Raw genomic sequence first — 14,402 nt, 5'->3', positions numbered from 1 at the left:
TGGTATAAACAATTTCAACCCTAATGATTAATTAGCGTTAATTACGTTAATTAATACGAGTATTAACCTTAATTTACCATTTAATTTGGTGTTATCTAAACCAATTCCGTTAATACCACTCCGCTTGACCAAAAATGCTATAAAATTTACGATGTCAGCTTATAAGACACAATTTTAAAAGCAAATGTTCATACTAAAATGCTCAAAGCAAAATTGACTCAAGTTTACTCATACAATAATATCGTCTAGTTTAGGACACTCATGCTACTAGAAAAAAACCTTCGTTTTATCAGTGTTTTGCGTAATGCACTAGGTAACCTTGCGGTCCCTTTATATTGCAGTACATTTATAAAAGCGACCTTACTTTTCATTGCTGAAAATTCATAGTAAGTTAAATAATTCATATCTACTGCATAAAAAATAAGAGCAAATGTAACATAAATATATATACCGGGTGTGTCCTGTAATACGAGCAAAAAATTAAGCTGTAGGCTGTACTCCTCAACTTAAACTGACTGAAACAATTATCTTATGAATAGGGATTTCCGGCAACGATATCGTTCTGCATGACTATTGTGACGCATAAACATACTATTATAACTAAAACTCGAATTGGCCTGATAGGTCATTAGTCGGGTCGCGGGGTGTACCTGGCCCACACTGTTAACAGTACATCGGTGGACCTTATGCCTTTTGTAATAATAAATGTAATATAGTAGGGGAGCCCAAGAGGGGATTTTTGTGTTTACTCGAGCGGGTCAGATTAAGATATGAGTGATATGTTGCTACCCCGTGTAGTCTACCTTTACCCCTTTTAGCCATCTATGTTGAGCACTTGGTTGGTTGGGGGTTGGTGGGGGGTTCAACAAATTGTTAAGCAGATTGTGGATTTGGTCATACTAGTCCAAATTAACGCTATAATTGTGCTATTACTAAATCTGATAATTATTGGCACGCATTTCCTTAATCTGACGGTTACAATGTAAAAATTAGGCGTCAAACTTGTGTTCGTTAGATTAAGAAAATGCCTACAAATAAGTGTTATATTAAGTTATAGAAAAAATATAGCATTAACGTAGACAATAACGAGCAAACCCACAAACTGCTTAACGATTTTTTAACCCTCCATCAACCTCCCTAAAATTTAAAAAACATTGTAGACGCTTTCCGGCTCGCTGGAAAAAAACTTTATATAACTTTTTTTTTTCTTATCATCTAATATTTCGATTCCAATAGGTCTGGACGACGCTCGAGTAACTACACATTTAGCATCGTCGGCTCCCCAACTATAATAAGGTCCACCAATGTATAGTTAGGAGTGTTGCTGTTTGTACTTGCAAGTTGCAACAGCGAGCCACGCCGGCTTCAGCAGACACGCACACCAACAAACATTAGTATGCCTATGTACAGTCAACTTTAAAAATATGGGTGCACAAATCATCTCAAAAATATGTCCCATAGCTCTTATGTCAGCTAATTAAGAATTATGGGACATATTTTTGAATAAGTTGGCTACATCCATATTTTTACAGTTGATTACACATACGCACACAAACAAAAATTATGGCTTATTATTAACCGGGCAACTAAAATATTAAACAGGAACTTTCACTGGGCATATAATAATATAATTTGGCTGTGCATTAATATTTTAGCACCAATAAATTTATATTAGCCTCAAATTTAAGCATCATATTATTAAAAATCTGGCAGCAAAATCAAGCCACCCAAAAAAATTATAGGGAATTTGAATTGATAGGTTGGCGTCTAAAATAATAAGTTGGCAACTAATATTGTAAAGCGATCATAAAATTTGGTTGTTTATATATTTTGTACATATACAGAATACCTAAGATACCTATATACATAAGCTTTAAATACTCCATTTCAAAATAATATAAATTTAAACATATGCATACCTAGTAAGTACTTTAAATTGACAAATTTCCTAATCCACAAAACACCACAAATTTATTTACCAATAATACCCTACTATACTTGCTATACTTATAGTCGAAATTCCTAATCATGAAACACCTAATGGCCATTATACCATTAGGTCTTTAAATTTTTAATTACTAATTTCAATAGTTACCACTGTGTTCTGCCAGAGTGAAAAGATAGGTGCGACGACGAGCGAAGCGAGGAGGAGCGTGTTAGGTTGACCGTGTAGTGACCAAACAAAATATTTTAAAAGAACTTCATCTTTAAATTAATAGATAGCCGTTTTCTTTTTAAAATGTGCTTCATAATAAATAATTCAGTTGCCAAATAAATATTTGGTACCTGCCTAAAAATAAACAAAAGCTGTAACGGCATTAAAATACAACTCATATTGATATATTTTAAGGCTCCGTTTTTGTTGCCAAACTATTAATTTTAGTACCCATTTCTATTATTTTAAACTACCCAAATTCGATTAATTAGTTGACCGGTTAAACACGTGCCAAAAATTATCTGTCCAACAGCTGACGAGATGACAATCCGATATCGGATGTCCTCTATGGGTCTGACAGCTGTTAAAGAATGCTCTTGGATATGAATATTTTTGCGTTAATGTTGTTTTTAGCAATAATTATTTCTTAATCAGACAGAAAGACCTATAGATATAGTTAAGATGACTCACGCTAGACTGGACCGTGCCCACGCCGAGGCGTTCTACATGTCATTTTCTATGACGGCTGATCGGTGATAACGTGGTGCTTTCCATAGAAAACGAAGCATCAAAAGCTCCGGCCCCAGCCCCGGCCCGGTCTAGCGTGAGTCATCCTTTATACATTATACCTATAATTCTATCCGTTATATCCGATATTGGATCAGACAATATGAACACGCTCTGAGCAGGTACTCATTTAAAATACATTTTTCATCACACTTGCTCGGAAAAGATGTATTTACACGTAGGGCTTGCGGGCGGGAAATTGAAATTTTCGCCCTAGGGCGGAAAAAATCTTTTCCGAGCAAGTGTGATGAAAAACACTTATTTACACGTAGGGCTTGCGGGCGGAAAAGATTTTTTCCGCCCTAGGGCGGAAAAGTGTTTTATACAGAAGTTTGTTTTTATTAATTCTCCTTTTTTTCCTTACAAGTGTGATGAAAAACATTGTGTGTGCCACGGGCGGTAAAGAAATTCCGAACTCGTGAACATTTTAAGCCCTCGCTTCGCGTCGGGCTTAAAATTGACACTCGTTCGTAATTTCTTATTTCCCGCCCTTAATACACAATGTACTATTTGTTTCTACAGCCTAAATAAATTTGCATTTGAATACAGCCCAAATGTTTTTATATTTTTTAAATATAAATATTTTCTTTGAATGCTTCACGATCCAAATCTGGTTAATCTTAAAGTAATGGCAGCCTAAATAGTTTAGTTAAGTCGTTAGTTAATAACTGCAAATGATTGCCTACTTCCTGTTTTGTTTTAGTGTTTTATTAACGACATGTAGAAGACGACGTAGGAACGCTATATTATTAAGATATTACAATATCTGTATCTAGATATACCTTCTCACTATATCTAACATAAGTTTCAGGCTTTAGCACTAAAATTTACCAATAACTTATAGGATCACTCGTGTATCTGTCTGTCTGTCTATCTATTTGTCCGCCCTTCAATCTCAGATATTTGCTCCGAAACTACTGGAGCGATTTAGTTGAAGTTTGCTCAAAAGACGGACGTCTATCGTAAATATTAAAACACAAAATTAACATAAAATTATAAACATAAGTATCCCTTTTGGGAGGTCAATTAGAAAAATAAAAATAGTTTGCAAACTGTTCAAACTAGGTACCTAAATAAAATGCAGATTGTGAAACCATTTGTTCGTTTTTAGTTGAACGAGCGGTAAATTGTCAACATGATTTTTTTACTAGGCAGCTACATTCAGCAATACTTTTTAAAAATATAATCATTCTCACAACGATATTACCGGTTTTGATCTAACATTAAATTTTAAAGTAATTAATTCGTTTATACATCTTATAACTAAGTACCTACATGTAGGCAACATGTCACATTTAAGATGTTGTTTAATTTAAAAAAAAACATACCTTTAACAAAGAGGATTCCTCAGAATCCTATTCAAGTCGTGGCAATTTTTTGCTGACACAAGTCTGAGGAAGTAATATTTTTGGCAGCGGTGGTTTTGCGCGGTGCCGCTCGGAGCCCCGCGGTCACACTGCTTGTGAAACCCGTCACCATCCTCTTATCATTCACGATTTATTTAGCGTAACGGACGTATCAACAACATTATATTTAACGCATTCACTGCCAGGGGGCGTCGCCTAGGAACAAACTTGTATGACGGTGGACGCACATGTGCGTCGGGGGCAGTAAATGTGTTAAGTAGGTGGAGCATTTATTTGTAACTAATATTTTTCATCATTTTTAAATAATAATGTGTCTGGTGTGTGTGGTCAAGCAGGTGGAGCGTTTATTCGTAACGAATATTTTTCATTTTTTTTTTATATATAATAATTTCTGTTGTGCAAAAGAAAACGACGCGGTTAATACCTACCTGTAACTTTTGAGTTATAACTACGTATTAGGTAATATTTAAGCCGGAAAATATCGTAGGTATAGGTACAATCGCCTGCGTTCGCGGTGAACCACTTTTAGACTCTGTTCCAGTATATTAAGGTTCAAAAGTGGAACACCGCGAACGCATGCAATTGTACCTGAAAACTTCAAATTATTTTTATGATATGTAAAGAAAATGTTTTTTGAAAAAAAAAACAGTGCGGTGGGACCATCCCAGAACTCTAGATTTAGGTTTGATGGATACCCCAGCGTTTTTAATAGTTTTGATGTGCAGCGCCACGCGTGTAAATTATATTATACCTAACTAATTCGACCAAAATGCCGCGGCAAATTACAAACGACGCTGTCAACGTCATAAGGTATTTTATAAATAGCTTGGACATTTTACAATTTGCATTCGGCATTTTACAAACGGCGTCGTCATTTTATAAACGTGAAAACGTTTGTAAATTGACGACGCCGTTTGTAAACGGCGGATTCTTACAAAATGCCTGCGACACATACATCTTACTCAAAAATATGTCCCATGATTCTTATGTCGGCAAATTATGAACTATGGGACATATTTTTGAGTAAGTTGAAGTATGCACCCATAGTTTTACTCTTGATTGTACAAACCTAAATAACGACGTGGTCGACAAGTCGCTAAAAATAAAATAAGGTATGTATTTGAGTATTTTGATTCGTTAAGTGGCACCTTAAAATAATATTTAACCTTTGCATTTATAAAATAGACTTGAGTTTCTTATCGAAATGTGCATTTTAATCGACAAATTGTAAAACACGTTTTTTATCATTAATCATTATCCATGTGTACCGATACCGAACTGCACTGAACGTGTGTACCTACTGAAGTTTTCAATTGTGATGTTATTTAAACTTGGTTCAAACACTTTATTTTGACATTATTTTGAGTCAGTACCTTAATCACGATTTCAATAAAGTCATGTCCTATACTTAGGACCTAATCTTGGACCTATTTGCAGATCTGCACGAGTAAAAAGCATAGGTATCTGCTAAAGCAGTCGTTCATAACCTTTTTTCGGTGATTAGGGACCACTTCATAAAACTACATTTTTGCTAAGTACCACCAATTATTTGGAATTTGTAACGAATAAAATCCACTTTACTTCCCGCAGGACTAGAATCAAGACGGTCAGTAAGTTCACAGTTTTAGCGGTCCTAAAGGGCTCCACTCACAATACCCTAATTCTAAAACTTGCTCACAGCACTAGATATTGCAAAAGTTTTTCACACGTTTCAAAACAGATAACTAAATATTGGCATGCAATAGCAATCTGCCACGGGTGTCCACTAACTGATCGGTAGGGTCTCCGCTGAATCGATCAAGTGCGTCGACAATGACCGGATGTGGGCCTTATGAAACCACAAATTCCCATTGGCATTTATTCCGTCTGGCAATTTTATTAGGGGTCAACCTATGGGGTCAACACTGTTTTACGTACTTATTTGGATTTAGTTTGAAATGGTATTGGTTCCTCGTCATCATTAAGGGTAAACGTACTAGTGCTCGACATGCTAATTTGTATATAACATCCCATACAACCATTTCCAGTCGCCGTTACGACGCGGTGTTGACACATCTTGTGTCGACACCGTCTGTTTCGGTCACAATTCCAGTCGCAGAGTCGTCGCCGTGTCGACACAGTTACCAGAAATGGGGAAGGGTCGACACATGACACAAAGTGACATAAAGTGTGGTCGCCGTGTGCACACATTGTTTCGAGTTTGTGACTACTTTATGCCAAAATCATTCGTTCATTCGTTCATTTTGTTCCTGTCAAATGGAAACTGTCAGATGGAAAAATAGTTAAATAAAAATAAGTGACATTAATACGCCATCTCTAAAACAGATTACAAGACGTAATTATATATTGTTTGCATTTATATTACAATAGGACTTAAATTATTATGGGGAATTAAACTGCTCGAGTGATTTGATAAACTAAGTGTAACATAATCAACGCGCCACCACATTGTTTTAGTTTAGCCGGAAATGAAATTGTTTACTTCTCAGTGCCTGTGTTCATAACTATATTATTTGAAGCATTTTTAGTACTTCGATGCGTATACTATACTTAAATAACGGAAATAACGCTTTACATACTACGAAACTTGTTAATTATGATGTCTAAATATGGTTTAAGGCTGAGAAATATTGCAGTCACAAAGTAGTTGCAATGTTTCGACTTTGTGTCGACTCTGTGTTGACACATGACACGCGCTGTCAAAAGTAATAACAAAGTTACTGGTATGTTACTGGATTTGCAAAATGGCTCCTTGTGTTGATTTGTTTTCAGATATTCTCAAAGTGTAAAAATGCCGTGGTCAGAGATGGGCATTAATCGATTAACTGTTTATTCGACTAATTAATGGAATAAAAAAAGTTAATTCTCAAATTTTAATCGCGATTAGTTCAGTCGACCTAACATAGATTGAAATTGAATTAATCTGAATATTAATCGAATAAATTATCGATTAAATCTCGATTGAAAGTTGACAGGGGGCCATTTTTGTACGTAAAAATAATAGAAATGTCTTGCATGCAGATGGTAGCAAAACACTTTGTCATAAAAGTCGAGATGGGTGTCGATATATAGGTTTTAGGGAGTGCCGATTTCGAAAATAATGACCATTTTGGAATCCGAAATGGCGGCCATGCACTGTGTCATAAAAGTCGTCATGGATGTCGTTTTATACGTTTTAGGGGGCCCCAATTTTGAAAATGATGACCATTTTGGAATCCAAAATGGCGGCCATGCACTATGCTATAAAAGTCATCATGGGTGTCGTTTTATAGGTTTTAGGGGGCACAGATTTCGAAAATGATGACCATTTTGGATTCCAAGATGGCGGCCATGCACTATGTCATAAAAGTCGTCATGGATGTCGTTTTATAGGTTTTAGGGGGCCCCGCTTTCGAAAATGATGACCATTTTGGAATCCAAAATGGCGGCCATGCACTATGTCATAAAAGTCGTCATGGGTGTCGTTTTATAGGTTTTGGGGGGCGCAGATTTCGAAAATGATAACATTTTCAATTTAAAAATGGCGGCAATGCACTATGTCATAAAAGTCGTCATGGATATCGTTTTATAGGTTTTAGGGGGCGCAGATTTCGAAAATGATAACTATTTTGGATTCCAAGATGGCGGCCATGCACTATGTCATAAAAGTCGTCATGGATGTCGTTTTATAGGTTTTAGGGGGCGCAGATTTCGAAAATGATGACCATTTTGGAATCCAAAATGGCGGCCATGCACTATGTCATAAAAGTCGTCATGGATGTCGTTTTATAGGTTTTGGGGGGCGCAGATTTCGAAAATGATAACATTTTCAATTTCAAAATGGCGGCAATGCACTATGTCATAAAAGTCGTCATGGATATAGTTTTATAGGTTTTAGGGGGCGCAGATTTCGAAAATGATGACTATTTTGGATTCCAAGATGGCGGCCATGCACTATGTCATAAAAGTCGTCATGGATGTCGTTTTATAGGTTTTAGGGGGCGCAGATTTCGAAAATGATGACCATTTTGGAATCCAAAATGGCGGCCATGCAGTATGTCATAAAAGTCGTCATGGCTGTCGTTTTATAGGTTTTAGGGAGCGCAGATTTCGAAAATAATAACTATTTTGGAATCCAAGATGGCCGCCATGCACTATGTTAAAAGTCGTCATGGATGTCGTTTTATTGGTCATGGTCATCAATTTCGAAATCTGCACACCTGTTTCAAATAAGGTATCGGTAGATGCATCCTAGTAGTCAACAACATCTATATCTACTATCGAAATGTACTTTTGATAGTACTTATGTAGTAGTACGAAATGTAATCTGAAAGGAATCAAGTAATATATATTCCTGTACCTAATTAAGAATCGACATTGATTTCTATTACTAGTAATTGTAGTATTCGAAAAATTGATTCCTGATTCCTCAAATGGAATTGTACTTGGTAATTCGGTATTGTTAGATTACAAAGTAATCTAGGAATCGGTAATCAGATTACAAAGTAATTTCAAGTAATCGTGGAATCAAGAATCAATTACGAAATGCCCATCTCAGACTAAGTAGCACTGCATTCAATTGATCTGTTTGGCGAACCGCGAGTTCACAGTTCGGGGCGAACTACTATATGTATAGGTTTCAGGGTGTGCAGAATTCGAAAATGATGACCATTTTGGAAACCAAGATGTCTACCGTACACATAAAAGTCGTCATGGATCTCGATTTATAGGTATTAGGGAGTGGAGAATTCGAAAATTATGACGATATTTATGACGACTTTTATGACAAAATACGTAGCCGCCATCTTGGATTATAAAATGATCAATTCTGCACTCCCTAAAACCTATAAATCGACATCCGTGACGACGCAAGTTATCTTTATTTTCAGATCTAACAAATTGCTACAGAATACAAAGGACAAAAAAGAAGCGAGGAGGTAATGAAACAAGCAAAAATACAGATGATTCCTCGACGCAATTGGATGATTCTTAAATTGTGTCCAGATTTTTTTGTTCCGTGACATTTCGACCTTGTAATTTTTTAAGTAAATGTTTTTGTTTATCTATGAGGATCTCACTAGAATAATATAATCAAGGTATGTTTATATTTGATGATTGAAATAGTAACGCAAAAAAAAAGATATTTGTGTCTTATATTCCTGCCGAAGACTTTTATTTTACCTTTTCCTTCTACACAAGTTTGGCCAAGTAATAAGAATTTAGGGCTCTCAATTTTATTTTGACTTCTACAACAGTAAAGCTACGAGGCCATGTTTGGTATCGTTTTCGTATAAATTCGCAGTACCAAATTTAGTTAAGGTATCACATTGACACCATTCCGAAGTAAAAACATATAAACTTATTAAAATACTTTCTTTTAAACTCCTCTTCACGCTTAAACTGCTGAACAGTTTTAATTTAAATTTGGTACACATATATTTTGAGTCCCGAGACAGGACATAATAAGTTATCTCAAAAATCATCCTTTAAAGGTGTGAAATGAGGTGTAGGGGGGAATTCAGAATTGACTTCTTGAAGTTAATACTGTTTAAGTTTAGGTTTGAAGTCATGTTTTTTTATCATTTTTAACTAAATCAAAGATGTAGACCATCCCAAATTTCATATAAATCGGTTCAGCGGTTATTGATTTCCCGTACAAATTTCCACGCCACTTTTCACACCTTCAAAAGATGATTTTGGTTATAAGATCTATCCTATGTCCTGTTCCGGGACGCAAACTATTTCTATACCAAATTTCAACGAAATCGGTTCAGCGGTTAAGCGTCAAGAGGAGTTTCAAAAAAACCGGCCAAGTGCGAGTCGGACTCGCGTATTAAGGGTTCCGTACATTAAGTCCGACTCGCGCTTGACTGCACATTTCTAATAGGTTTTCCTGTCATCTATAGGTAAAGAACTATTTTGTGTATTCAGACGGACATACATACAGACGAACCCTAAAAAGTTTTTTTTTTATTTTGTGGAATGGTGTCAATGTGATACCTTAAATGGATTCAGCACCCCAGCTTTATACGAAAACGATACCAAACACGGCCTAGCACCTTCACTGATATAGATATATCAAGATAAAATTGAGAGCCCTAAATAAACTTTCAAGAGCGGATATCTCAAAAACTATTCAACATATCGAAAAAATTGACGGAATAAACTTGTAACAAATTAAATTAACTTTCATTTTGTATAAGTGGCCATGTCGCTGAGATGCATAGTTTCCGAGATATAATCGAAAAACCGGAAAATGGGACCTTCAAAGCCCCCTCTCTCCCCCCCGCTCAAGGGCTACGGCCGGGAACTTTTGATATGTTCACCTCCTAACTTGTCAAACTCAAACCGAGTTACGGAGTCAAAAATTGTGTTCCGAGCATTTCCCTCTACAACTTTTGGAGCATTCGTTGCCTGACCTAAGTAGCTTATTGCATTTCTTTAAAAACTTTTCTGTAAAAGGTTGACGGGTGTTGGGTGTTTATATGGTTTCGGTCGATTATTATCATTTGCATTGCCCATGATGACTTACTAGAATTACGAGCACACGAGACACTAATAGTAGTTTGACAAACCTTGGTTTTCAAGAGGTATTTTATATTGACATTTGCTGTCACAAATTTGCTGTCAGATTTAGTCGCATACCGCACGCAAAGTGCACACAAATGTGTCGACACCTTGTTACGGAAAAGTGTAGACACGGCGACGACACTTTGTTTCGAAACAATTCTAGACACATTGTGTGGACTCTGTTACGACACATCTGACATTTAGTTACCACTTTGTGATTCTGCGACTGGAATGGTTATATGGGATCCCCAATAGCTGACATCTTGCTGTCACCTCTATTGCCAATTACCTACTTAAGTTTCAAGATGATATGTACGAGACCGCGTCGAGCACCAGTACGTTTACCTTACCTGTATAATAATGATTTTTTTCTTTTTTTTTAGCCTACTTTGGTGTCCCACTGCTGGGCAAATGCCTTCCCTCGTTTTCTCCACTCGGCCCTGTCATCGGCATTTTCCCACCATTTGGGGGCATTTACCCATCATATAATAATTAGGGCGAGCGAAGCGAGCCCTATCACTATTCGACAAACTATGCATTCTTGTGGTACACTTTACGGAAAAACTACTGCACTGTTAGGTTTGAGATTTAACATAGTAATGTAAATTCATGTCTAGATGTGTGTTATCAAACATAAAAATATCATTTTATAAACTTAAAAAAATAAAATAAGGTAATAACACTTTGTATTACTACTATCGCCATCTGTTGGCAAAATAATGAATTAACATTCGTGCTAATGTTAATTATTTAATTCTCCAACAGATGGCGTTAGTAGTAAATTAATAAATAAATATTGGACATTCTTATACAAATTGACTAAGCCCCACAGTAAGCTCAAGAAGGCTTGTGTTGTGGGTACTCAGACAACGATACCTATGTGGTGTTTTCAATTTCAATAAAGTCGATGGCGCTTCCGCTATTAACAACGATTAAAATTTTGGATTCAGACCCACCTCGCTTCGCTTGGTTTGATTCCCAATTTAGCAATTAAGTTTCTGTGAATACCTAGAGGTACTTACCTACTAGTACAATCAATCTTGCTGTATATTGATTGCGGAGGTCAATTTACTTCTAATGTTTTGTGACGCTGATGAACTGATCAGTCATGTTGTGTTAGCAAACTTAAATCGGGTATTTTCAGTTCGAGAAACAGTTTTGGCGCCATTCATTTATAACGTAAGACGATTTTAGGGTGGAGTAGGGTTGAACATAATTATCTTATTTTTTCTTACAAGGGGAAGGGAGGGGGTTTTCATAGTTCTTACGTAAGATCACAAAGATGCGATTTTCTTAAATTTCTATGACATTATGACGAGCTCAAGTACCTTTGTGCAGGTACAACTAAATTGTACTGCTCCCCCAAGTGCTCATCATGACGAGTCGGATGTCCAAAACAGCGTGTGTCTATGTAGGTCTATAGGCACACGTTGTTTTGGTCATGCAACTCGTCTTGATGAGTACTTAGGAAAGTAATAACACAGATAGAGCTGGTGCTGAACCTGGGCTGTTCCTAGTGGAACTCAGGTTTGGTGCAACACAGGCACACGCTGTTTTAGTCAATCGACACGTCTTGACGAGCACTTAGAAGAACAGTACCCAAGATAGAGCTGATGCTGAAACCTTGGCTGTACACTGGAACTCAGGTTTGATGCAACATAGACACACGCTGTTTTGGACATTTGGACATCCGACTCGTCATGATGAGCACTTGGGAGAGCAGTACCCAAGATAGAGCTGATGCTGAGCGCTGGCAGTACCTAGTGGAACTCAGGTTTGTTGCAACACAGACACACGCTGTTTTGGTCATCTGACACGTCTTAATGAGCACTTAGAAGAGCAATACCCAAGATAGAGCAGTACGCAAAAATAAATTCAAGGACATTGGCTCACTGACCCAACATTATGTAGGAAAGCCAGTTGGCTTCCTTACAAAAAGTACTCGGCGACCATACATGGTCGCGCTTATTACATCCTACAGGATGTAATAAGCGCTTATGAAATTGTATATTGTGACGTCCCACGGTCAAAGGTACCTTATGGCGGGTATGGAGTTATGCATACCCCAGTAATCTACAATAAATAAGCTATCGATAACACAAAAGATTAACCTTCTAGGTTGCGTAGTTACAGAGATATGATTTTTTGAAAATAATGTTGTGAAATGAGCAACTTTACGATAGAGAAGTTTTAAGTTTAGCCGCCTAAAAAACTATGTTCCTGAAGTAAGTTACATAGTTGACTACAAATAATAATGCCTTATATATCTGAGATTAAAAAATATTGCGACTTGTTCTGTAATGCAAATAGAAACTTTTGATATCGACTGATTTATGTGTATACTAACCAATCTCTTGAAAATAAAGTTTTATTTCATTTTCACGATTGATTGCAATGAGCTCTCAAGATTTAAATTTTATCTATTAGAAAACGACACTGACAGACAGTTTAAGCAAAAAACAATACCGATTTAGAGGTGAAAATGTATTTTCTGACTTTTTCATATAAAATCACAAAATTGAATATTTTTACTTTTAATGTGACACACAATCAATTTTTCTGAGCACATATGAAAGAAATTCTGTCATTCAAATGAAATAAATCCTAAAACCCCAACTAAATACTATATTTAACCCCTTATGCCACTTTAAACTTACATAACAATAACAGTATTTGCTCCATACATTTACGAAAAGGTACCTTATGGAAATAAATCTAATAATACATCACTACAAAATATCAATCATATTATAGTTTATCTTTTATGAATAGAAAATATTAATTTACATTAAACTGCCCCCAATTTAATTAGTTCTTCGTCATAATAATCTTAAAAAAGACCAATAATTTGTATGTAATGAAAAGGTACCTTGTGGTCAAGTTACATGATGAGGCATGATGATGATGGAACAGTTAGGATAAACTAATAATATTTTGGGGTTAAGATGGTATAAATCGTCTATTTCTTATCAATAATATATTTCGGTTGCTATTGAAGATAAGCGGCATTGAGGTTCAATGACCTCAGATATTCCATAAGGTAATGCGTCGGGTATTGGCATTTTTCAGCAAACCAATGGCTGATTTACTGCATGCGACCAAACCAAATGAAGATTATTCTAGTTAAGAAAGACTTGACGAGAGTAACTTTGGTATAATAGCAGTCTACTTGGATTTGTGATGTCGGTCTATGTACGGTTATAATATTTGCGAGGCGCCCCAACCAGAACTGAAATTATCAAATTAGTTTTGCAGAATGCTAATACAGTTCTCTACCAAACTTCTTTTCCCGTATTGACTAGTTTTTTTGGGAATTTTCAATCTTTTTTCCATAAGGTACCTTTTCTACTAAACTCTGAGACGACATTACTAGGCTTATAACTAACTTATAACAAAAATAAAAACAGGTAAACAAACGTTACGCATTAAGGTTTCAGATCACACAATAAAAAAAAATTGAGCATTTTTTCACCTCTTTACAAAACATTTAATATCTCCGAAACTAGAAACCCTCATAAGGTACCTTTTCCCGTGGAACGTCACAATTACGTGTGGATGATATTGGCAATTAGATTTTCTCATCTGGACACGTTTTTAATGTACAAAGTAAAAGCTGTAACAAACAGGCGTACCGGATAGCAACCGGGGTCCGGTTAGTATATTTCTTTCTTGCTCTCACTTATAGCTGCCATCGGATTGGATCAAAGTCGCGATGTTGTACGTTTAGGTAGAAATACTCCGCGAGCCCTTAAAAAAGCTCTGCT

The 14,402-nt window shown here is 36.2% G+C and overlaps 1 protein-coding gene across 1 annotated transcript in view; it reads right to left on the bottom strand.

Annotated features, from left to right (window-relative positions):
* LOC134791442 (uncharacterized) overlaps positions 1–2,951 on the bottom strand; it is a 251,576-nt gene extending 248,625 nt beyond the window's left edge. The window contains exon 1 of the mRNA XM_063762464.1: positions 2,943–2,951. The gene's annotated coding sequence lies outside the window, so the exon portion shown is untranslated. The remainder of the gene's footprint in view (positions 1–2,942) is intronic.
* Between the last annotated feature and the right edge of the window lie 11,451 nt (positions 2,952–14,402).

Source organism: Cydia splendana, chromosome 6 (genome assembly GCF_910591565.1).
Source record: "Cydia splendana chromosome 6, ilCydSple1.2, whole genome shotgun sequence".
In the NCBI taxonomy this organism is placed as follows: Eukaryota; Metazoa; Arthropoda; class Insecta; order Lepidoptera; family Tortricidae; genus Cydia; species Cydia splendana.
Note: the sequence above shows the minus strand (reverse complement) of the source record. Positions and strands in the feature narration are given on the sequence as shown.